Here is a 25,734-nt window from a genome sequence, read left to right as displayed (position 1 = left end):
CAAGGCCAACATTCTTGTGGTCTTCCTTTGACTCCGATTTTCCTTGTTTATCCGACACAGTAAGTTGGCCTTAGTTTGAAGTTGCTCTATGGCGAAAAAGTTAGCCTCATGGGTCATGTATTTAAGGTGCTGTTGTGTAATGTGGAGAGGACAGGGAAGGGTAGTGGCAGCTGGTAAGAAGTCCCAGTATGCCAAGGGGTTAAAGTTGAAAGTGGTGGAAGTGCTTACCAGATTCCACTTAAAGCCCTAGTGGCCTTGCATATTTATGAACGCTAACTACAACCTTGACATGATGGCTTCAGACCACACCGTCCATGTTCAGTTTGATAAGTTCATGTGATTTCTCCATATGGATGCTTTCACACTCACGCACGCCATCGCATTTCATTTCAGTCCCCGAGTTACGAGGCTCTCCCTCTAAATCTGTTTTCCCTCTGGATTCCGCCACTCGAAATCTCCTCCTCGACAGTTATTGTTCTTTCCTGGTGCGGCGGCCATTCAGAGCGAGGCTGTCCTTTTAGATTGTTGTTGGGTTTTTTTTGCATTCAGGAGGAAACAAAACAGCTGGAGGCGCCAAGTCAGGACTGCTTGATGCACTCTGATTGACGCCGAACGACGGAGGGATGTGGCGTTTTTATGAAGGGTATTCATGAGCATGTTTATGGATCAAGTGTTGTCTCGTTTAACATCCTCAGTCCCTCCAGCTGTGATCTATCAAGAAATACAACAGCCAAACCCTGCAGATTTTAAAACCATTATCTATTGATTCTTTCCACGCACATGTTCTGGCAACCTGAGCATGAAAAGTGAGCGCAGGAAGAGGTGAGACAAAAAAAAGAGACACTACAGTTCAATCGTTCCATATTTCCATGATATGATTCTCACTGATTCCAGCTTTGTAAGCAGGATCATGATAGAAAACTGGTGATGAATGAAATTATATGCCGAGCAGAACCCCCAAGACTCCCCCACCCCCTAAAAAAAACCCTGAATACATTCAGTGAAAGTGTTAGTTTCACGTTGAGAATACCAATGAGCGAGCCCCTGGATTTTTTTCAGGGGGTGGGGGTGTGTGTGTGAGGCTTTGATGACGAGTGTGAATCCAATGTTCACTCTCTGTGGTGCGACCGCGAACAATATGAAGCAACTTGGAGGAAAGATGGAGGGATGAAGAGGGGAGGAGGGATGGCAAAGCATGTCTGAGACTTCTCATTTTCATGCCAGTGAAGCCGGTTGAGCTGGACTTTGTCTCCAAAACCAAGACAGAGAAGGAGACAGAGACTGGTTATGATGCATCAACATGTTGCTCTGCTCTTCCTCCTTCTTCTTTTTAAACCTGAATACATTCAAGTTAAAAAACCCAAAGTGCCTTAGAATCCTCCCCCGCTCTTATTACTGTACCAGTTTGAGGTTTGATAACACTAATTGCTCTGCCCACAAAGCCTCCAAGCTGACACATGTCACAGTTTGACATCCCATCATCAGCGGGGACCAAGCCAGCCTTGGATACTAAAAATACCCGCACTCAAGGCTCATCCATGCTCTTTGGGTACACGCCTCCACCAAATGTTGCACTTGTGGCTCCGTCTCGTGTGTGTGCAGCTCAAGGAATTGATGTTCAGTCTCTCAGAGTGTGTCGCTGAAAGGCAGAGGAGGAGGCACGGGAGGAGGAGGAGGAGAAGAGCATGGTCCCAAAAATGTCCCATAAGCTTTAATCCCCCTCCCCTGAGGACAGGTGGATTAGTGGGACGTTCAATGAACACACACAGGGACTCGCACGTTCACACATTCACACACACACAATCGCACAACTAGATGAATTAATTTACAGTTTGCTGCATCCCTCACAGAGCTTGGATGAACTGAAAAGCCTCCAGCAGAGCAGAGCAGAGCAGAGCAGGGATGGACACGCGAGCAGCCACACCCTCTCTGAATGAAAGCAGCAGCACACATGGGAAGGGGGAAAAAAAAGAAGCTGAGCACGCCTCTTTACAAGCCATTAAACCGAGGCTGAACACATGAAAACATGCTATCTGTTCCACAGCGACAGATCCAAGGGATGAAAACAAAACCTGCTGGGTTTTTGCGCAAATCTGCCAGAATTCTCTCTGATTGTGGAGGGCTCATTCTTCACCATAGAGCATTTTCAACGCATGGAAAGGATTGTGAGCAATTATGAGGTTCAGTTTAATACAAAAGAGGCAGATTTTGGAAGCTTAAACTGCAGTAAATCACTTTATTTTGGCGTTTTTACTGCGCCTTAGACGCTCGGATGCGTAAATACGCATACCCACGAACACCCAACCTCTTCATCCACTGCAATACAACACATTCTGTGCATTTCCTTATGTATAGGTTGCATTATGATGTTGCACACACTTATTTTTCAGCACCCCAACCCCTCAGTACCTGTCTTATTCTCCATTGTCTCTCCAAAAACTAGATTTCCCTCAAACTTTCATTTTCATCCAAAAGCGTCTGTTTTCACTGTCGCTCCCCTGTCACCAACTTTCAATTCCCCCCTCACACACAACTACAACAAGAGCTCGGATCTCCCTCCCTCCCTCCACTGACCAGCCGTGCCAGGGATGCAAGGACGCACCAGATATTCACATTTCACAGAAGCAGGTTCACTCACCAGTGAAGACATCCGTTTAGTCCGCAGCAGTTTGAGATGCCCCCCTCTTGTTTTATAGCAACATCCTCCTTCCTTCCTTATCTTTCATTCAGAGTGTCCGTGTCTTTTATTTGAGCGCTTCTCCTGCTCGTCTTCTGAGTGGAGGCACGCGCACAGCCGTGAGGAGAGGAGACGGGCAGTCAAGTGTCGGCGCGCGTTTAGTCCAACTGGAGCCAGGCTCTCTGTCGCTGTGAGATCAAGCATGGAGGCAACGGACACGCTCGGTGGTCCATTGTGGTCCGAGGTGCAACCAGGAGCTTCATGAAGCAACACAGAATAAAAACATAAACGACAATAAGTCCGTGTTGGAGATCCAGAAGAGATATAAACATGTGGGTTAATGTGTGAGGTTGATTTGAGCTCCTTTAAGGAAAGTTTTCACAGCGGAGAGCAGAGCGCGCAGGAGACTACAGACACGGCGATAACGTTTTCCTCAATGACAGAGAGAGAGAGAGAGAGAGAGAGAGGGAGGGAGGGAGGGAGAGAGGGAGGGAGAGAGAGAGGGGGGGAGCGAGGGAGAGAGAGAGAGGGAGGGAGAGAGAGAGAGAGAGAGAGAGAGGGAGGGAGAGAGAGGGAGAGAGGGAGGGAGAGAGAGAGGGAGAGAGAGAGGGAGAGGGGGAGGGAGAGAGAGAAAGGGAGAGACAGGGAGAGAGAGAGAGGGGGGGGAGAGAGATGGGGGGGAGAGAAAGAGATAGATATATATACAGAGAGAGAGAGAGAGAGAGTGGGAGAGAGAGAGGGGGGGGGGGGGAGAGAGGTGGGAGAGAGAAAGAGAGATAGAGAGAGAGAGAAAGATAGAGAGAGTGGGGGTGAGAGGGAAAGAGACAGAGAGAAAGAGAAGGAGATATAAAGAGAGAGACAGGGAGAGAGAAAGAGAGGGGGAGAGAGAGAGAGAGGTGGGAGAGAGATAGAGAAAGAGAGGGAGAGAGAGAAATATAGAGAGAGTGGGGGTGAGAGGGAAAGAGAGAGAGAGGGGGGAGAGAGAGGGAGAGAGAGAGAAAGAGAGAGAGAGCTGGGAGAGAGAAAGAGAGAGAGAGGGGAGATAGAAAGAGGGGGGGAGAGAGAGAGAGAGATGTGGGAGAGAGGGGAGAGAGAAAGATAGAGACAGAGAGAAAGAGACGGAGAGAGGGAGAGAGAGAGGGGGGAGAGAGAGAAAGAGATGTGGGAGAGAGAGAGAGAGAGAGGGGAGAGAGAAAGAGAGACGGAGAGAGAGAGGTGGGGGGGAGAGAGGGAGGGAGAGAGAGAGGGAGAGAGACAGAGAGCCAGAGAGAGAGGGAGAGAGATAAGGAGAGAAAGAGGGAGAAAGGGAGAGAGGGAGAGAGGGAGGGAGAGAGAGAGGGAGAGAGACAGAGAGCCAGAGAGAGAGAGAGAGAGAAAGAGAGAGAAAGAGAGAGAGAGAGAAAGAGAGAGAGAAAGAGCGAGAGAGTGCTGCAGACTCCGACTCGCTTCATCAACCACAAGTTGACTTCCCATCCCCTCACACTGTGACGCTTCAACAAGGTCTGAAATCCAAACATGCTGCTGCAAAATTCGGGGATTCTTAAAGCCTTTTGTGCAGCGTGCAAATGAAATACAAGCAGCGCAGCAGCCGGAGGCAATATTCAGGATTATGCCTGTTATATATTTATTCATGCAGCTGGAGTGTGGTGTCACCTGAAGATAGAGCTGCAGCTGCTGCTGTTGCTGCTCTGGGGGGTTATGGCGAGAAAATACAACTCTGCAGTGGAGAAAAAAAATAAAATTAATTAAGTTGTTTTTGTTTTTCTGATTTTAGTTTTTCAGAATTTGGCTCTGAAATTCTAACTGCAATGGAAGAAAATAAACTGTACTTTATTTACTTCAAAAATGGACAGACATGCCTTTAGGAGCCCAGTCTGCAGATTCTCATTCAATCACCTGTGCAAGTCATGTACCGCTGAGTTTCCCCCTTCTTCTTGGATGAGTGTAAATCAAGGAATCAAGTCCTTCCACCCACACCACCACAACTTCTTTTTACCCCTTCACCTCTGACATAAGCAAACATAGGAGGTCTAGACCACTTTATGTTAAATTATGAGCAGAGACCCAACACCAAGACAGGGTAAGACTCAGTCTGACCCCACCTTAATCCACCATGTGCATTGCACCTGGCAGTATTTAGCTAGTTACAGCAGTGAGGAAAAACTTCCTTTAACAGGCAGAAACCTCGAGCAGGACCAGACTCACGTTAGACACACATCTGCTGAGACCAAGTTGGGTCTGGAAAGAGGGATAGAGGAGAATAAGAGAGAGGTGATAGTGATGAGAAGAGTAGTAGTAGCTGTTGCCGCTGGAGCCTTTTAACAGGCAGAAACCTCCAGCAGGACCAGACTCATGTTAGCCTCAACTGATATGTTTACATGCACAAACACAAAATTTGGGATACTTAAGTAACCCGATCAAATCCAGGATACTGAAGCCCAGTCAATATAGATGAAAATGTGTCCAGATTATGGGCGTGAAACTAGATGTTTTCAGGCAGAAACCTCGAGCAGAACCAGACTCATGTGAGACACACATCTGCTGAAACTGCGTTGGGGTTGGAAAGAGGGATAAAGGAGAATAAGAGAGAGAGGGAGAGAGAGGTAATAGTGATGAGATGAGTAGTAGTAGCTGTTGCGGCTGGAGTCCAGCTCGTCCGTATCAGCTGGAGCCCTTTAACAGGCAGAAACCTCCAGCAGGACCAGACTCATGTTAGCCTCAACTGATATGATGTTTACATGCACAAACACAAAATTTGGGATACTTGAGTAACCCGATCAAAACCAGGATACTGAAGCCCACTCAATATAGATGAAAATGTGTCCAGATTATGGGCGTGAAAGTAGATGTTTTCAGGCAGAAACCTTGAGCAGAACCAGACTCATGTGAGACACACATCTGCTGAAACTGCGTTGGGGTTGGAAAGAGGGATAAAGGAGAATAAGAGAGAGAGAGGGATGACAGTGGTGAGATGGATAGTAGTAGTTGTATCAGCTGGAGTCTGGCACGTCCACAGCAGGAGGACGTCTACTGCAGCTCAGAGGGGCCTACGAGACAAAGGAGCTCAGGGACTCCAGAAAGGACTATGGTTAGTAACTTTAACTGGAGTGTTCAAGTGTGCATGGACTTCCTGTTGACTGGTCTCTGTATGCCCAACCCTGAAGCTAACCAAGACCTGTGCTCCAAGTGTCGTTCATTTCTAAACATGGACAAAAGTGGCTTAACAGACCTCAGTTTTTAACATTTTTCTGTTCTTTGACCACTCAAAGCCCTTTGTATCAACATTTATTCAGTCACACAGTCAAAGTCACCTTCAGTACAAGCTAATCCTATTCAGATGCCTTTTGTGAAGCAACTGTAAGCAGTATGGGGTTCATAGCCTTGCCCAAGGACACTTTGGCATGCAAACTGTGGGATCAAACTGCTTCTAATTCAGAGACGACAGACTCTACCTCTAAGCCATGGCTGCCTTCAGAGCAATAGTAGGACATGACAACAGATGAGTGGAACAGAACACTTTCAAGTGGACGCATCAACCGAGCAGCAAGAAATGCTTTAGTCTGACTTTTATACCTAAAGCCGAAACTCACACCGACACCTGTAGGTCATACGTCACTTGTTGTGACGCATTTACTTCCGTTGACTGGTGGTTAAAATAGATCCCTTCCTTCTGTCCATAAAGGGAACTGCATGGGGCGGTTCCCATAGGGGGGGTACGACTCAAATAGACTTCAAGAATGTATGTTTTGAACTTTGCTGTGTTATTTTGAGCAGGATGCTCCATTACACCAATCTTCACTCTCACACCGTACATAGCAGCAGAGCTGAAGATATTTGTCTGACCCCGTTTTTTTTTTTTGACTTTTCAAACTCCTTTTATTGTCTCATTCGGTCTTTCCAATCATGAGCCAGCCGAGATCAACAAGACACAACACATAAAGAAGCTAACACATGCTCAGCACAGGATGTTCCCAAACACCAGCTCCTGGTTCTCCACAGAGCACAGCCCCTGTTTGAGTCCCCACAGGTGTGTGAACTCATTCAGGCCGTGGATCAGACTGGAGTACTTAAAATCGGTCTTCAGGACCTGAGGATCCACGTCCTCAGAGCACTCCAGCTGGTCCCTCCTGCTCACATAAATGGCCAGCTTAGCCTGACCCAACAGAAAGTTCATCAGCTGACACTTCACCTTGTCTCTTTTACCGTACCTGTGCCCCAGGATGAACACCTGAAGAGAGAACACCTCATCGAACAGGACAAACAAGTGGGCCAAAAACACCCGACCCGACCCAACCCGACCCCGCTTGGGCTTGCGCGGTCAGGTGAATCTGGACTCCCCTCAGCAAGCAGTCGTGCGTCAACTGCACGAGCATTGGCTTGCGTGTAAAGTGATAATACAGGACCTCTATAAGGTTGCATCATTCCTCTGACCAAAATTTAACCAGCTGAGAATGTTGTAACACTCAGACAGGGAGGCCATACATGCTCATGCTCATGCCCGCACTCTTCTACAAGCTATGCACGGTGCTGCAGGTGCACGACGAGATGTGGAGACTCGAGACCCAGAGCTCTCCAGAGATGAGCACGGTCATCCTCCGGCAAAAAGAGCGACTTTTGAGGAGGGGGAAAATGTACAGCAAGCTGACTGGGAAGACGACGAGGTATCTCGCTACATTAAAATGACTGTCAAACATCTCATGTTTGTTTGTGTTTTTAACTTTCACTATGAGAATGTTTTGGTGTTTTCTTACCGCTGAGGGAGACATGAGTTGACGTAGTGCAAAACACAGACGATGTTCTGAGGACCGGTTTTGAATCAGTCACCATCATATGGTCGCGAATCAGCGGCGCTCGTGCGTCATTTTGGAGGGGATCCGAGGGGAAGGGGGGAGGGGTTAGACGGAGTCCTGAGGAAATGCTACATTCAAATTCATGCTAGTTTTCCGTGGCTACCAACCCCAGCTTTAATCTGAATAAAATAATACACTCTACATTCTATAGCAATATTCAGTGAAACCTACGTCCTCCATGAGAAACAGTAAAAATCCTTTTTTGCAGCATGCTAGGCTAGGTGTAGCAGTAGCATGGCTAATTTTAAACCACTGCTCTTGGCAGGATCTCTTCTTGCACTTATAAAAGAAAGGAAAAAATGTTGACTGATCAAATTTCCACAATATTAGTGACCAAAAGCAGGAAAGATGTAAACCTGCGTGTCAAATATTCAGTATTAGCATGGTGTGATAAGGTTAGCCCAAAAGGGGAAATGTATTGGGTTGTTGCACACATCCAGCAGGGTATAGAGTATAGAGTGGTTGAATAAACATTGTCGACCTTTAAAAAGTTGAAGGATAGTGTGATATCCGTGGCACACTACATATTCTGCTCTTGTTTGAACACCACATGGTGCTTCTTGGCCATATCCCTCCCTTTCTGCTTGCAACAAAAGCCAGCTTTGAATACAGCTTCTGTTGTACAAAAAGGGCCTGCAGAATAAGAAATATGTAAGTCTGAGTTCTAGTCCGTGCTCTTGTTTTCTCTCTCTTGCCTCGACTACTTCAACCCCCTCCTGTGCAAATGTGTCTGCATCTGCCACCCGACCTCTGCAGCTCATCCAGAATGCAGCAGCCTGGCTGGTTTTCAATTTACCCAAGTTCTCTCCCACACAACAGCACTCCTCCACATCCTGCTCTGGCTCCAGGTGGCTGCTCAAATTTCCTATTCAAGTCGCCAGTACTCACCAACTGCAATACAAATGGACTCGGATTCATGCTTCATCCAGGACATGGTCACAACCACTCACTGTTCCGGCTGCACGGTGGCGGAACAAGACTCCCCAGTGACTTCAGGACTGCAGGAACTCTTCATTTCTCCTGTTGCAGATTTGAATCTTACTTCTTTTAGACTCTGCTGATCTGTGAGGAAGAAACGTCTCATTGTTTTGAGCTCATCAGAGTTGACGCAGCTGCATGACCCTGCAGTTTAATGGTTGTATCCACTCGCTTAAATGTAGTTTTTGATAAAAACGGGAGGCTAAATAATGTAATTACCTCTGCTTCTGTACATGCTCACAGTCCTTGGTAGATGTCTAATCAGGCAAACTAAGTGAAAACACCTGCTGTGTGAAGCATTATGTGTTTGTCCTTTCAAAGTAAGGTCACCTAAGCCTTCCAATCAATTAAACCACATCCCTGTGACAAAACATGGCGTTGAAAGCGCCAGATAAATGACTCTAACTTCTCCAAACTCAGTGCATCAGTGTTTTTTGTTGGCTGATCCTGCACCTTCTGTGCGTCCAAGGTTGAAGAAGATGAGCTCTGATGTGCGAGTTCACTGGAGTCGGGTAAAGTTCGCCTGAATCAGGAAACTCTTGCTTTCATTTAACTTTAGAAGAAGTGAAAGTAAGGCAAAGCTAATACTGCTATGTAGAGCCGTAGTCGGGCCTTAAAAGTTAGACCCAACCCGAGAGAATTCTGCCCGAACCCGGCCAAACGACCTAGATTTTTTTTATAGCCTGAACCCGTTTACAGCCCGACTGCCCCGCCTGATCTGGCTAATTTTGCAGTTTTCGGTAGGATGGTCTGTTGATCTTTCACCAGCCAAGAACATCAGTTTCAGTTAAAAACACAAACAAACATGAAATGTACGCTTTGCAGGAGGCAGGGAAGACCGGCAGGACAGGATTTGATTGGTTTCATCATTTGGCTCCTGATGGCAGGGATTGGTTGGTGTTTTCCCAGGTTTACTCCGGCTGTAGATAGCGTCTTTTGTTTTGCTCTTTTTTTAAGAACACATTATGTATTGATTACCATCAGGACATAAAGATCATTTTAACCAGTATAACTAAAAGTGGATCTAAATCTGACTACCAACCTCAGCTTTAAGTTGTAGCTAGCTAGCTAGCTTGTTAGATGCAGCTTGCCTCTATAGTGCTTGTGGCTTCTTATCGTGATGACAAAATATTTCATGAGGATGTGAATGATGGTTCCAAAAATGTGTAGGGAGTGACCTGAATGACTAGCTTGTTAGCTGCAACTGAGCTTTATCTTGCTGCTAGCTTTTTGTGTATAACAAATTTAGATCTTTGGGGGATATTGATAACTAACTCATCAATTTATACATCCAAAAAACAAATATAGCAGAGTGATCCGGCTTGCTATCTAGCTGCAAAGTGAAATGGTTGGGATCAAAGACTGCTTAATAAATGGACGTATTATTGGTTGGTGTTTTCCCAGGTTTACTCCGGCTGTAGATAGCGTCTTTTGTTTTGCTCTTTTTTTAAGAACACATTATGTATTGATTACCATCGGGACATGAAGATCATTTTAACCAGTATAACAAAAAGTGGATCTAAATCTGACTACCAACCCCAGCTTTAAGTTGTAGCTAGCTAGCTAGCTTGTTAGATGCAGCTTGCCTCTATATTGCTGGTGGCTTCTTATCATGATGACAAAATATTTCATGAGGATGTGAATGATGATTCCAAACATGTGTAGGGAGTGACCTGAATGACTAGCTTGTTAGCTGCAACTGAGCTTTATCTTGCTGCTAGCTTTTTGTGTATAACAAATTTAGATCTTTGGGGGATATTGATAACTAACTCATCAATTTATACATCAAAAAAACAAATATAGCAGAGTGATCCGGCTTGCTAGCTAGCTGCAAAGTGAAATGGTTGGAATCATAGACTGTTTAATAAATGGACGTATTATTGGTTGGTGTTTTCCCAGGTTTACTCTGGCTGTAGATAGCAGCTTTTTTTTCACTCTTTTTTTAAGAACACATCATGTATTGATTACCATCAGGACATAAAGATCATTTTAACCAGTATGACAAAAAGTGGATCTAAATCTGACTACCAACCCCAGCTTTAAGTGTTACAGGATCGTCTCCACTTTATATTTCACACCAAAAGTTAAAGTTATCCCAATGACAACAAAATCGTCATCCGTTCAAAGGAATACGTATTTTGTGGCACCTCTAAGGGCGGGAAAACTTACATTTGTACAGGTCATGAATGGTGTCTTTAATGCTCATATTGATATGCAGTGTGTTTAGAAATCATGTGTCAGTGTGCAGGATGTTAAAACATCAACAACTTATGAAATGAAGAGGTCTGACCAAAATAAAGAACGTCCCCAGACGACCTAAACCGACGCATGTCCCCACATGAATAGTAAAACAAGAACACACGCACACATACAGAAAGACTGTGTGACTATAAATCTAAATATGAATTACCCTCCCATCTCATTAGCTTTTAATTAATTACCTTTCAGGAATGAATCCTTTTATTGCTGCTATATGTTATACACACACACATACTTGCGCACACACTCTCTCACACACACATGACAGAAACAGAGGATTTGCTTTCTCTCCCCGTTCAGCCTGCTTCCCCCTCCATGTCTCACTCGGTGCACTGACGCAATTCCCTCCCCAACCAACCGCGATGGATCAAATCCGGCGTCTTAAGCCCTCTGTCACGCTGCTTTGGTTCAACTGTTTATCCTGTTACATTTCATTATGTTACACACACTCACACACATTATCGGCCTATAATGGAATTCACCTCATTACCACTTGTGTCAGAGGCAGGCGGTGCATTGCGGCGCTTTATGTTTTTTTCGCCGAGGCTCTAGTCAATCAGCCGGAGTGCATGTAATTCATAACTTTTAGGTAAACAATGTGGAGGACTGCAGAGCTGTGCTGCATTGGGTTTGTTGGAAAACTGAGAGGAGGTGCAGAGTATCGGCAGCAGGTTTCTACGGTGGCCCTGAAGGACAAAATAAATGTACAGAAGATGAAACACTTTTACAAAATTTGGAGACAAATTTACATTTTGGAAAACATTTTTCAGGGTTCCCACTCTTTTCCAGAGATCATTTTCCAGGACATTTTAAGGACATTTTCAGTGATGAACAAGCTGGTATGACAGTCTAAATTTAGTTCCTAATTTAGTTCCTAAATAGTCTACAGTCATGGCCAAAAGTTTTGGGAATGACACAACTATTCTTTTTCACAAAGTCTGCTGTTTCAGTTTTTATAATGGCAATTTGCATATACTCCAGAATGTTATGAGGAGTGATCAGCTCAACTGCAATTAATTGCAAAGTCCCTCTTTGCCTTGAAAATGAACTTTATCACCAAAAACACATTTCCACTGCATTTCAGCCCTGCCACAAAAGGACCAGCTAACATCATTTCAATGACACACAGGTGTCACACACATTAACACAGGTGTGGGTGTTGATGAGGACAAGGCTGGCGATCAATCTGTCATGATTGAGTGACTGGACACTTTAATAGGAAGATGGTGCATGACACCATTGTTCCTCATCTGTTAGCCATGGTTACCTGCAAGGAAACACGTGCAGCCATCATTGCATTGCACAAAAAGGGCCTAACAGGGAAGTTTATAGCAGCGAGTAAGATTGCACCTCAGTCAACCGTCTATCCAATTATCAAGAACTTCAAGGAGAGAGGTTGAATTGTTGCCAAACAGGCTCCAGGGTGCCCAAGAAAGTCCAGCAAGCGCCAGGACCTTCTCCTGAAGGTGTTACAGCTGTGGGATCGGGCCACCACCAGTGCAGAGCTTGCTCAGGAATGGCAGCAGGCAGGTGTGAGTGCATCTGCACGCACAGTGAGGCGAAGACTTTTGGAGGAAGGCCTGGTGTCAAGGAGGGCAGCAAAGAAGCCACTTCTCTCCAGTAAAAACATCAGGGACAGACTGATATTCTGCAGAAGGTACAGGGACTGGACTGCTGAGGACTGGGGTAAAGTCATTTTCTCTGATGAATCCCCTTTCCGATTGTTTGGGGCATCTGGAGGAAGGCTTGTTCGGAGAAGACGAGGTGAGCGCTACCATCAGTCCTGTCTCTTGCCAACAGTGAAGCATCCTGAGACTATTCATGTGTGGGGTTGCTTTTGGGTCAAGGGAGTGGGCTCTCTCTCAATCTTGCCTAAAAACACAGCCATGAATAAAGAATGGTACCAGAACGTCCTCCGAGAGCAACTTCTCCCAACCATCCAAGGGCAGTTTGGTGATGAAGAATGCCTTTTCCAGCATGATGGAGCACCTTGCCATAAAGCAAAAGTCATAACAAAATGGCTCGGGGAACAAAACATTAAGATTTTGGGCCCTTGGCCAGGAAACTCCCCAGATCTTAATCCCATTGAGAACTTGTGGTCAATCCTCAAGAGGCGGGTGGACAATCAAAAACCCACAAATTCTGACAAACTCCAAGCATTGATTATGCAAGAATGGACTGCCATCAGTCAGGATTTGGTCCAGAAGTTGATTGACAGCACGGCAGGGAGAATTGCAGAGGTCTTGAAAAAGAAGGGTCAACACTGCAAATATTGACTTATTGCATGAATTCTGTGTAGTTCTCAATAAAAGCTTTTGAAACTTATGAAATGCTTCTAATTGTATTTCATTATACCATAGAAACATCTAAAAAAAACTCACCTAAAAACCCTGAAGCAGCAGACTTTGTGAAAATGTAATATTTGTGTCATTCTCAAAACTTTTGGCCATGACTGTAATATGTTCCTCTCAGTGGAAGTCTACATTGAAAGACGTTCAGTCTATGGCTATCCATGAAATCATCTCTTACATGCTTAAAAATGATGGTAAACTGATTATAGAATAATGCAACCACAGATGTACAGCACTTTATTGCCAAGTAACGATGATGGCCAACTCTCATCTCAGCTTTCTCTTTTCTCAAAAAATATTAAATTAGCTAAGTAAAACAAAAGAGCCAGTAAAGGAATCTGGATACTGCATTACTGAAATGAATAAATAATAATAATAAGAGGATCAGTGCATTAAAGCTGGGGTTGGTAGTCTCGGAAAACCAGCATGAATTTGAATGTAGCTTTTCCTCATGACTCCGTCTAACCCCTCCCCTCCTCCCCTCAGAGCTCCTCCAAAATGATGAAGACGCAACCAGTGGGTGTTGACAGATGAGAGCGTACGGAGCCGGATCACAGCGGATCGGAGACGGACCGGACCGGACACGGATCTGGTGGAAGTCCCGTGTTAGATTTGCTGACCAAGAAATGTAGTCTCCATCTCTACCTTGAAAAGCGTTTTTGATGAGCTCCTCCAAAACGATGCCCCCCCCCGCTCACATGCACGAGCACCGCTGATTCTCATTCATCATGTGTCAAAATCCAGAGGAAACGGCCTCAGACCACATAGCCTCAGGCTAAAGTGAGTCAGACTTAACGGTAAGTGTTCTGTCGATTGTTAAATTGCCTCCAACTTTGTAAAAGTGTTTCATCTTTTGTAAATTTGTTTTCTGAAATGTAAATTTGTTTTCGGCCTTGGTAAAAGAGTTTTGCTAATGTCATTTTGTTTTATAAAATGTAAAAATGTTTTCCAAAATGTGAATTTGTCTCCAACTTTGTAAGAGTGTTTCCTCCTTTGTAAACTAGTTTTCTTCCTTCAGGGCCACCGTAGTTTCAGAGCTCAGAAATGTGTCAGAAATTCATTGAGCAGCACAAACATCTGTGTTAACAACCAATTCAGGAATGGAGGGCGGTAACACAAAGGCAACCTGTGCAGCGTAACAAATCAGTGGTTATCCAAATTCCATTCAATCTCAAATACACACATATCAGGTGTTTGTTGCAGTCGCAGCCAAATATCAGAATCAAAATGGAAAGACAATAACAAACAACTTGATTTTTCCATGTCAAACACACTGCTCAGACTCTGCAGGACTTTGTTGGTGTTCTCTGTAGTTATTGTGCCCTAAAATCCCTTTCTTTTGAAAAAGCTGCCGTGCCAGTTTCAAAGGGTTTCAGGCCTTTTTTCTATAAAACACATTACACATCCCCCCGGGAGCTACTGCCATTGATTGGCTGAGCAAGCTGTTTGTCTTCTAACATCACCTTCAGGCATTTTGTTTTTGTCCAGACACCAAATAAAGTGTGTAAAAACTGATTGAAATTGCAGCACATTGGGATTGAAGGCTTATTCCTCAATGTTATGCAAAGAAGGGCAAAGAAGAACCGACATGCCTCTTACTTATATGCCATTCTACTCTTTATTTTGGGTGCTAAACTTAGATCTGTGAAGGTTCTCAGTCATCTAGGTCAGGGGTTCCCAAACATTTCAGCCCGCGACCTCCAAAATATAGGTGCCGAAGACTTGTGTCCCTCAAAGTGATTTAATGTGTCTTCATTTAGCTGGTCTGCAGAAAATGACCCTACCTATATGAGCATGTGTCTGTTTTTCCTGTGCCGTTATGAATGAACCTACTGCTGCTGATGCTTTTGATAATTAACTGTTCACTAACCCTAAACTTAGGAGTCATCTGGAAACAAAGAAAAGGTAGAAAACTTATTACATTTTCTATTTTCAAGTTTCTATTTCAAAGTTAGCTACTATTTTTGTCCATTGGGGTGGCAGTAGCTCAGTCCATAGGAGCTTGGCTTGGCAACTGGAGGGTCATCGGTTTGAGTCTCAGTATGGACAAAGTCTGGCAAGTGGACTGGTGGCTGGAGAGGTGCTGGTTCCCTTGCCTGGGCACTGCCGAGGTTCCCCTTGAGCAAGGCCCCGAAACCCTAACTGCTCGGGGTGCGCTGGTTGATGGCAGCATCCTAACTCTGACATCTCTCCCTAAGTGCATGTCCACTGTATTTTTGTGCATAACATTATATGTATATACACCAAACTGTGCGTGTAGCATGACCCAAAAAATATAACACGAGTAGAAAAATTGAATTTCCCCCCGGGGATTGATAAAGTACGTTTCTTCTTTCTTCTTCTTCATATTTTTTACTATAATGGATAAAATGTACTATCTTTAGGTAACTTTTAAAAACATTCTGGAAGACATCTCAGGACCCCCCATTTGTGTCTTGTGACCCTCCAGGGGGTCCAGACCCACACTTTGGGAACCCCTGATCTAGGTCATGGTGATTCAAAGCTTGATCCAAAAGGGCAACTGGACTTGCTACCAGGGCCTTCTACCAAGTCAAGTTGCCCTTTCGGCTCAAGCTTTGAATTTATAAGAGACTATCATTTCTATCTACACCCTTTGAGCAGTGGCGGTTCTAGACCAATTTTACTGGGGGGGCAAGCTGGGGCCAAGGGTGTTGTCAGAGGGACACATTCAACCCTGACAAAAGAGACTGAGAAGGGCGAGGACCGAGTGAGAACAAACTGGCAAAAAATCAGTGCATCCCTTTATACTGGACATATATACTACTGTGTACTGTTTACTCCACTGGTGTGGAGGGGGGGCCACCGGGGGGTCCAGGTTCAGTTTTGCAGGGGCACTGGCCCCTGTTGGCCCCTCCCCAGAACCGCCACTGCCTTTGAGATCAGCTCTGACTCACATTTGAAACTCTGGTTGGCTTACAGACTCAACACAAGCTATCAGAGTGTGGACAACTGTGTTCAACATGGAAAATTTGATAAATAATCTCAAACCGAAATTGTTCCTCAGGGGAAATAAGTCGATTCAAATTGTCCAAACTTGCAAGGTTGAAAAAATGCTCAGGGATTGGTTGAATTTGCATGACTTTGTGTAACTCTAAGGGATTGGCCATATTATACAACAGCTTGCACAAGCTCCCTTTGGAATATCTAAGCCCCTTAGCCTATAGCTGCTTAAGCATAGTAATTCCACAACAGCACCCTCTGTCATCACGCCTTTTGTGCTTGCACATTGAGCCCTGAAACTGCTTTATATCTGTGTCCCAGTGTTGTATTTTCACATTGCATTAAAGGTGTTGCAGAACTGCCTCCAATGCTACACATCACCACCATCGTAACTACCTCTGACGGCGGATCAGAAGCGTAGCGCTTCGACCTCATGCCTCCAGGTATTACACACTGCAGACGAGGCGTAACAGGGGTGCAAATACCCTGCCTTGAAATGGCAATATGCAACAAGCTGTGTTTTTCCCTTACATACAAAGCCAAAGCAATGAGATATCACATTATGTCAAGCTGTTGGAAGACTTGTTGTTCAACTTTAAGGTATAAGCAATTGCAGTTGTTTTCAGCCTTGATCCCAGCGAGTCAAGGAACAGCTGGTTTCGCTCTAATTGAATTCACCTGCTGCCTCAAGTGTAAATCAGTACTTGATCAAAAGGAACTGGTCTCTCTCTCTCCTGAGGACTACAAGACCTTGTTCCAGCAGCTCAGAAATGTGGTGTTGGCATATCTGGATTGAGTCCCGTTTGATTTTTAAAAAGCCTGGACGGTGAGACTTTGTCATGAAATGGCTCAGGAGACTCAGGCTGCTCAGTTTTTTTGGATCCTTCATAATTGGAGACACTGAAACAGTGTCAAACCAAGAGTGAAAGTGAGAGTGCATCACAGCTGCTGCTGCAACAGTTCATGGAGTACCAATGTCTTTTTTTCAGATCCTGCAGAGTCTCTTGGCGGTGCACCAGGTTTGGCATTGGAAGTGTTTTGGCTACAGCGAGGTGTTTTCCACTTGCTAACTTTTATTGATGTCTATAAACAGATATTTGCATGAAGAGAGGAAAACGATCTGCTCTCAGACGTCGTCTACCATCTCTATCTGTTCTTACCTCTCACAGTGAAGTTTGGACCATGATTAAAGGCAATGCACAGAAAAAGAAGTCTTGAATCAACCGCTATCAAATATCCCAATGACTGACACGCTCTGAACATTCTGCATTGTTGACTTTGTGACCTGTGTGCGGCCTTGGCACAAATCAATCATGTGCATCTCAATCAGCAGAGCAGCACAGCCCTGTTAAGCCCACGTCTGTGATCACTTTGATTTCCCTGTGGACCCCGAAGTGATCATCATGATTATCTCTGTCTGCCTCTTTTTCAATGTGTCTTTCTTTCCCTCCGACGGAGAGCAACGCCCGTCCCGAATGACACCGATATCGTAAAGAGCACACCGTCTGTTTAGCTGCTCAATTTCTTTTTAACATACAACGATGGAAACAGTTGCCTACACGTTTACAATTAAAGTCTTTTATGTTAAATGACATCGTTTTCCCAATTAACTTCGTTTGAAAATGCCACTGAAATGGCATTTTGATAGTGTGACGAGCCAAAACTCCATTAAAAACCCAGACGGGTGAAATTATTTAAGTTATAATAGCTCCAAAAGACCTCATGATCCCATCATGGTGGGAAAAAAATCTGGATGAATAATTGCCCTTAAAAGATAGAGAGACATCATTTATGCTATGATAAAGTAATGGAGAGAGATTTATTCATATAGCTGATGATATATAAAGCTGTAATCAGGCCGGGACCTCGCCCATGACTGACAACTCAGACTGAATAAAGAAGGAGGAAGAGTATTAGAGATTTATATGATCCAATCAATATTTACAGCCATGCTGTATTATATATGAGAGAGTTGGTTGACTACGTATTTGACCACATTTATTATGTTGATGCATGTGTTCATTCAGACGTCCTGTGCTGGATTATGACTGAGAGAGTGTGAAGCACTGATGGATCATTATTTTCCACCATTGGTTCACACCAGGGCTGACCCCGTCATGAGGTCTCATGGAGTGCTGGCAGCTTGTGATTCATTTATGGGAATTTGGTGGATGGCGAACCAGATGGCTTTGAGGTATACGGCTTCATATTGGTTAATGTTAGGCACTAAAAATGTGGTCTTTGGGGATCCAATGCACTAGGGCAGGGGTCAGCAACCTTTAACACTCAAAGAGCCATTTGTACCCGGTTTCCACAAAAATAGAAAACACAGGGAGCCGCAAATCCTTTTTGACATCTAAAATGAAGATAACAGTGCATATATTGTTTTTCTACCTTAAAGCTGGGGTTGGTAGTCTCAGAAAACTAGCATGAATTTGAATGTAGCATGTCTTCAGGACTCCGTCTAACCCCTCCCCTCCTCCCTCGGAGCTCCTCCAAAACGACGCCCCCCCGCTCACATGCACAAGCGCCGCTGATTCTCGACCATATGATGGTGACTGATTCAAAACCGGTCCTCACCAAAACATTATCATAGTGAAAGTTAAAAACACAAACAAACATGGCTGCTGTTAGTACTCACAACTATCATGCTAGCATTATCCAGTTGTACCGGTGGCACGATATCAGGAGAAAAGTTATAACACATGTAATACTGTAACAGATCTACTGTTTGTTAAACGTGTTCAGTGTAGATGCTCTTAATTCCTACAGTGTTGACGGTCAGTGAAGGCATCAGGAGAGCTGTAGAGTGTGTGAGTGGGAGAGAGGAGAGACAAGAGGAGAAGTTCTTCATTCATTCAAACATTGATTGTTGTTTTGTTGGTTGGTGTGATCACGGCCGACAGTGACCGGTTATTAAAGATCAACGTGTTCACGAATCGGCTCGTCATCCCTACAGCGTCCGGACGGACGCTACAATAAATATATATTTTCTGTAGGACTTACTGAATGTCATTAATTATTCTGCTTGTTGGTGAGAGCTTTTTAGACTCTGATCCGGACTACAGTCCTGAGCAAAGCACCTCATCAGGTCAGAGGGGACAGGCCCGAGGACGAGGGTGAGGGGCAGTAAATAGAGTCAGGGGAAGCAGAGGCAGGAGACGGGGACTCGGAGGAGTGCACGCCGGGGAAATGTACGCGCAGGAGGAGGGCAGAACAGCTGGACAGGATTTGATTGGTTTAAAATTTGGGGAGCCAAAAAAGGGTGATTGGTTGGTGTTTTCCCAGGTTTACTCCGGCTGTAGATAGCAGCTTTTTTTCACTCTTTTTTAGGTACACATCATGTATTGATTGCCATCAGGACATAAAGATCATTTTAACCAGTATGACAAAAAGTGTATCTAAATCTGATTTAAAGCTGGGGATGGTAGTCTCGGAAAACTAGCATGAATTTGAATGTAGCATGTCTTCAGGACTCCGTCTAACCCCTCCCCTCCTCCCCTCAGAGCTCCTCCAAAATGACGAAGACGCAACCAGTGGGTGTTGACAGATGAGAGCGCACGGAGCCGGATCACAGCGGATCGGAGACGGACCGGACCGGACACGGATCTGGTGGAAGTCCCGTGTTAGATTTGCTGACCAAGAAATGTAGTCCTGAGTCTCCATCTCTACCTTGAAAAGCGTTTTTGATGACCTGTCTTCAGTGTCATAAATCCCAGTTTACAAGCCAAAACATAGAGAAACAATATTTTTTCAAATGTGTGTCCACGTACGTGTGGACGGGTATGGGAGTTGGTTTTGAGAGGTGATGTTCACAACTGGCATGTGCACTCAACTGAGCCTGCTGGAAACCCGAATGCTACACCGACTACCAACTGGAAACCAGAACATCATCAACATCAAATATCATTTTCCTCTCTCCAATAAATCATTCACGTTTCCTTGGCCATTTGAATCCATGTATATTCATTATTGGTATTTTTAACCCCCATCACGAGAAGACAAAATGTTAGCTACCAATGCCATCGCATCAGGGGGTTCCTCCTCCATCAACCCACACTGGGTTATATCTGACAAAATGCTCTGCAGTTGTGAGACTGTGATAGATCGGGTTATGAAATGTGAAAAGGTAACATCCACGGCGTTTGACATTTTAAAAAAAACAGCAGTATATGTCACGACTCATTGCTTCGGAGTACTTCCTCATGAATATTCCATCAGCTGTTCCCTCTCGAAGACTCGCCGTGTAAACAGGAATGAATCTGAAGGCTCTGAATCCAACGTCTCCGCTCCTTGCTACAGATCAGACACGCCTCAAGTGCAGGTTTTAGCGTCCACTCATTCATCCCTCTGTTCGTTTAATTAAGCCACCCTCTGATTCAGTTCAACCAAGAGTCACTTCTTTACCTTCAAAGAAGAGCAGACCTTTTTTCATTCTCTTTCCACTGCTTGTGTTTTGTTTTTTTTCCTATAGAGAGTGGGCAGGAGGTAAAACCTTCCACTTCCATGACACCCTATTAGCAGCTTATCTGTAGGCAGACCAGAGGACAGAGGGGTAGAGTACACCGGGGAGAGGCATGCATAGAGACAGAGGTTGGTGGAGAGGGAGGCTGGCTGTGAGCCTGCTGTGAGTCATATTTAAGCCTGTAGAGTTCAAATACAAAGCCTGCTTCCTCATATATTAGTCCACCTACTGGGATAACACTCTGTGATCTTTTTCAGAGCCGGATGCCACTGAGACGCTATCGTCTTGTCCGGCCTTTATCTCAGCCTTTTAGGAGTCACTGAGGTCCTGTTTTTCCTCCGGAGCAGTTTACTTTTTTTTTTGCCATAAATTGTCTGAATTGTTGCACCACTCATATATTATCTTCTTTTATACCAAAAGTTTTATCAAAGTTATTCTTCTGCTTGTGACAGCACATAAACTCTAACTCACATTGCACACAGGCATCTCTGCAGACAGGTCAGAAGGACTCCTAAATCCTCTAACCATGGCTGGATTGTATATTTTCTGCGGCGTAAGATGGACGATGGGGTCTTTGGTTTGTGTTGCAGTGGAAGCTATTTCAGCAAGCACACAACACACATCCTTTAGTTACGGTCTCACCTTGACTCTGAAGGCTGGGGATGAGCCTAACCACCTGCAGGACTCCTGCAATAATATATCTTTTTAGAGCAATTAGCCGGTCCTCCATGCCTTTATTTCTGAAGTTTATTCTTCTAATGAAGCCAGCGGTGTTTGAGTGAAATTGCTCGGTGCAGGCTTAAAGGTCTGAGTATTTATATATATTCATTATTAGATATATAGAGCATGCGCCGCTCGGGTGGCTGCTTGTTGCAGCGGCTCTCTCTTCGTTGTTCTTTTTTCGGCCTTTTTTCATATCTGTTTAGTTCTCTTTGTATTTGGAGCCTGTCATGTCTTTTAATGACTCATTTGTTGGCCATGGACACCAAACTGGCTACGTTTGCAGTGAGGGTAGACATGAAGCAAAGGGTTGTGGCTGGAAGTTGAACCAGCGACCACTCCAATAAGGGGATTAGCCTCTGCAAACGGGGCGCAAACTTAATCTGCTAAGTCAACTAGTGCCTGTGCTAGTGCTTGGAATGGAACCATTCCAATAAATTAACATTGTTCTGTAGTGAAAAAGACTTGAAACTTGTTACTGAAGCATTAAAAAAAGGTTTACTAATGTTTGAATCGAGTTCTACCCATGGTCCCTTTCAAGTAGGCTAACCCACAAACATTGGCTTGATGCACTCTTACAATTTCTTTTGGGCAGAAAGCTCAGAAAAGAAAAAAAAAGGAGACAATATCAGAGAATGAAGAAAATAAGTGGAGAACAAATGGTAGAACAAGGAGCTGTACAAAACAGAGGTCAGAGAAAGCTGATCTGAGGGAATACGATAGCCTCAGACTCTGAGTGAAGGAAAAGAAAACAAATGCTCTACTTCACACGAACAAAGGTTAGCCCAAAAACAATAACCTGTGCAAGCACGATACACAGTTACATTGCACATCCGGTGACTTGCAGGAACATGTAGTCGGCTACAAATGATGACTTTTAATGTAAAATAAGAGCTGCAAGTGTTTTGTCTTAACAGGGTTTGTTTCTTCTGCTCTGTTGTGTCCTTTTCTGCTCAGTGCTGAATTAGAAACATTTTCATAAAGCCTCTCCCTGAGTAAATTTAACCTGGCAAAAGAGACTAAGAGCTGCAACGCCAGAGGTCAATACACAGCCCAGAGGCAGCTAATGTAATAGAGGAGGATGGCTTGTTGGCGGAGACACATTTAGGCGAGAGTTTCAGGGAAATGCAAAGAATGAAAATTAAATAAAGATTATTCTTTGTCAAGACAGTATATTTCAGCTGAGACCTGGTTCAACAGTTTTATCTCACATAGACCAGGTAGTCTAATCTAGATGTATGCATTTTCATGATGAATACAAATTTAAATAAGAGATTTCAGCCACTTAGTATTCATTGGTGTAGGATTGGTAGAAGTGAGGCTGCCTTAACTTGTGAGTCAGTAATGTTATATTCATGATCCCCAGAGGATGACTCCTAATTCTCTGTTGACACTTGACTTTCAGCTTGCATTGAAAGTTTCCACTTTTTATGAAAATAGAAGAAAAAAAAAAGATCTTGAACAGCAAGAAACTGACTTAGAACAAATATGTTCTCCCCAGAGGAGGAACCTTTTCCATTCTCCATTCACTACCCTGAAGTGTGGATAATAACTGAAAAACCTGCTAAAGAAAGACAGTTCTTTGGTGCTGAAAAAAAGTGTGCAGTGATTTTATTTGAGTTACAACACACCTTAAAAATGAAAAAGGACTACTTTGTTTACAGAGAAATATATATCAAAACAGAAAATATATATATTGCAACTCCAGGACGGAGACGAGTCTGCTTACAGACAGGAGGTGGAACAGCTGGCTCTCTGGTGTAGTCAGAACCATCTGGAGCTGAACCCGCTCAAGACGGTAGAGATGACAGTGGACTTCAGGAGAAGTGCTGAAACGAGCCGGTTCAGATTTCCGTGTTTTTGTTACGTCACAACGCCATCCGGTCTGTAACAGGAAGTCAGAGCTTGGAGCTTGTTCAGCCCATAGACTGTATAAAATACAACTCAACCCCTCCTCTGTTTTTCATTACCTGCACACATGTGTGCTAACAAGGAGCTTAGGAGGGAGGCATGCTAGTTGTAGGCTGTCTTAATAAACACAAAGGTCGGTTTTACTCCCCACGTCTGCAGATTTGAAGATCTAGTGCAAGATTTTTATTTATCATGGATAAGTGCTAGCGCTAGTTAGCATAGCCACATAGCTACACGTTCGTCGATGTGTTCCAAGACACACGTCGACATGCCGACAAATAAAACAACAAGAAACACTAAATCTGTGACCAATCCTTCAGAAAGGTCCTGCTGCAGGCGCCTCTCCGTCAGGATCAGATTCTGGATCAGATTCAGAGGGTTGAAGTAACGCGGGTCTGTGAGCAGCCAACATGTAAACATTAGAGCAACGTGCTGGACAGCCGAGGCCACAACCACTTCCTGAGGGGGCGTGGTCAGAGAGCTCATTCTCATTTAAAGGCACAGACACAGAAAACAGCCTGTTCTGAGCAGGGCTGAAAAAGAGGGGTTTACAGGCAGACCAAAATCTGATTTCAAAGTGTTTTTTGAGCATAAACTTTAAAGACATGTTTTGGGGACCTCTTAGACCAATACATGTTGATATAAAAGAGCATAATATGTCATCTTTAATGTAATATGTACCCTCAGAGTTGTTGTTCCAATCTAATCTTACTGTATATGGCCATTATTTGTCATTTAAAATTGAGAAACGGCAATTAACTGGTGGCAACAGTGGAGGAGGCTTCTGGAAAGCTGGCCAATTGGAAGAGAGTGAGCTCGTAAAGGAGGTTTTAAAGAGAGAGCGTTTCAGACAGAAGCTTACATGAAAGATTTCAGTCACCAGGCTGAGATAAAGAGATTTTTGATCAGAGAATCAAGTAAAGCTTCTATAGATGTATCAAAGGGAACGTATAAAGCCTGCTTATAAACACCCCCCCCCCCCCTCTTTAATGATAAATAGCAGATATATCATGTGAAATACTCGTCTTTCAGTTGCAGCAGATGTTCCTTCCAGTCATACTGCCATCCCCACTAATGGCAGTGTAGGAGTATCTGAACCTTTCACACACAGAATTTATTAATGCCCTCCAAGCTGATTCCTCCAACCTTTTATGTTAGAGGTGAGTGTGGGCCGCACTTCATCAGAGGTTATCTGACGCAACATCAGACTGATTTGGAGACATTTTTTACTCACCTCTGGCAAGGTTGATTTGATTTGATGTCTTTTTAATGCACTGAAAAGGATTAGAGGCTTTGGCAGGCAGAACACTGACCAGAATCTGAAAGTTTCTGTAAATGTTTCTGAAGACTTTAGAGCTTAAAGGAGGAGCGGGTTTACTGCTTTGGGAGAAATTCTCCAATGTGTCAGAAGCTGTCTTTTCAAATACTCATATTTCACTCTTCTGTCACACAGGCACTTGATTTAAACATTAAAATGCATAAGAGGACACCTCACACTGCTACCTTTGATGTTATAATTTATTACCAATGTCCTCCACAGGTCAGACCTTGGCCCTTCCTTTAAATCACAGTATCAAGGCTCTGGTGTACGATTGCTCTCCTTTTCATCACACTGTGCGTCAGGGACGGATGATTCCTCGCAGTATTTCACGAAGCATTGAAAGACAGTGGATGGATGTAACTGGAAAACACCAACAGCAGCTGAATGCACATGAACAAGAGGCTCAAAAGTCTGTAGTCCATTAGGTGTACAGATAGTATGACAGTCTTAGTTAAGCAAATTAAGACCACTGCTAGTTCTCCAACCGGCGTCCACACCTTTCTTTCCCTGAGCCCTAAGAGAAACTGTTCAGACCTCAAACCAGCCATGTAACTGAAGCTGTAATCTGGAAACCCACTGGCTCTTTTATGACAGTGATAGAGCCTCTGGGGGTTATTGCCAACTTTACAGGTAGTCCATTTTATCTGGTGTCATGTGCAGTGACTTTCAGCTTTGATTTGTGTTGCTTTTGTTCTGAGAGGGGTCTGTCTGCAGGCTGCAAGAGAGGTACAGAGCATGTAGCTTTCAAGCTAGCAATGATCAATTGGTTCATCCATTAAAAAGGTGCATTGTGTAGACGTTAGCAGCATTTAGCAGAACAGATTTGGTGGAAATGGGATATAATACTTATTACTATATTAAAATGTGTCTATAATCAACTACACTACCAGTCAAAAGTTTGGAAACACCTTCTCATTCAATGGTTTTTATTTATTTTAATTATTTTCAACATTGTAGATTAATACTGAAGACATCAAAACTATGAAATAATCTGGTTTTGCCATAATCTGGATTACAACAGTAGTCAAATAGGGCTATCCATTGTGTATTAACCCTACCTCTGAACAACACAACTGATGGTCTCAAACACATTAAGAAGGCAAGTCATTCTACAAATGAACTCTTGACAAGGCTCATGTTAATTAGAAACCATTCCAGGAGACCACTTCATGAAGCAGACTGAGAGAATACCAAGAGTGTGCAAAGCTGTCATGAAGGAAAAAGGGGGCTACTTTATAGAA

At 44.1% G+C, this 25,734-nt stretch overlaps 1 long non-coding RNA gene across 2 annotated transcripts in view; it reads right to left on the bottom strand.

Annotated features, from left to right (window-relative positions):
* The window catches only part of LOC117807026, a 165,176-nt gene that overhangs the window by 58,785 nt on the left and 80,657 nt on the right, over positions 1-25,734 (bottom strand). The window contains exon 3 of one of the 2 annotated variants that reach the window (XR_004629894.1): positions 2,217-2,934. The exons of the other annotated variant lie outside the window; for it this stretch is intronic. This is a non-coding gene — a long non-coding RNA (uncharacterized LOC117807026). Of the gene's footprint in view, positions 1-2,216; positions 2,935-25,734 lie in introns of those variants that run through there. 2 annotated transcript variants of the gene reach the window in all.

The sequence above is a fragment of the Notolabrus celidotus genome, chromosome 23 (assembly GCF_009762535.1).
Source record: "Notolabrus celidotus isolate fNotCel1 chromosome 23, fNotCel1.pri, whole genome shotgun sequence".
Classification (NCBI taxonomy): domain Eukaryota; kingdom Metazoa; phylum Chordata; class Actinopteri; order Labriformes; family Labridae; genus Notolabrus; species Notolabrus celidotus.
The sequence above is the reverse complement of the archived record's forward strand: the minus strand, read 5'-3'. Positions and strand labels throughout refer to the sequence as shown.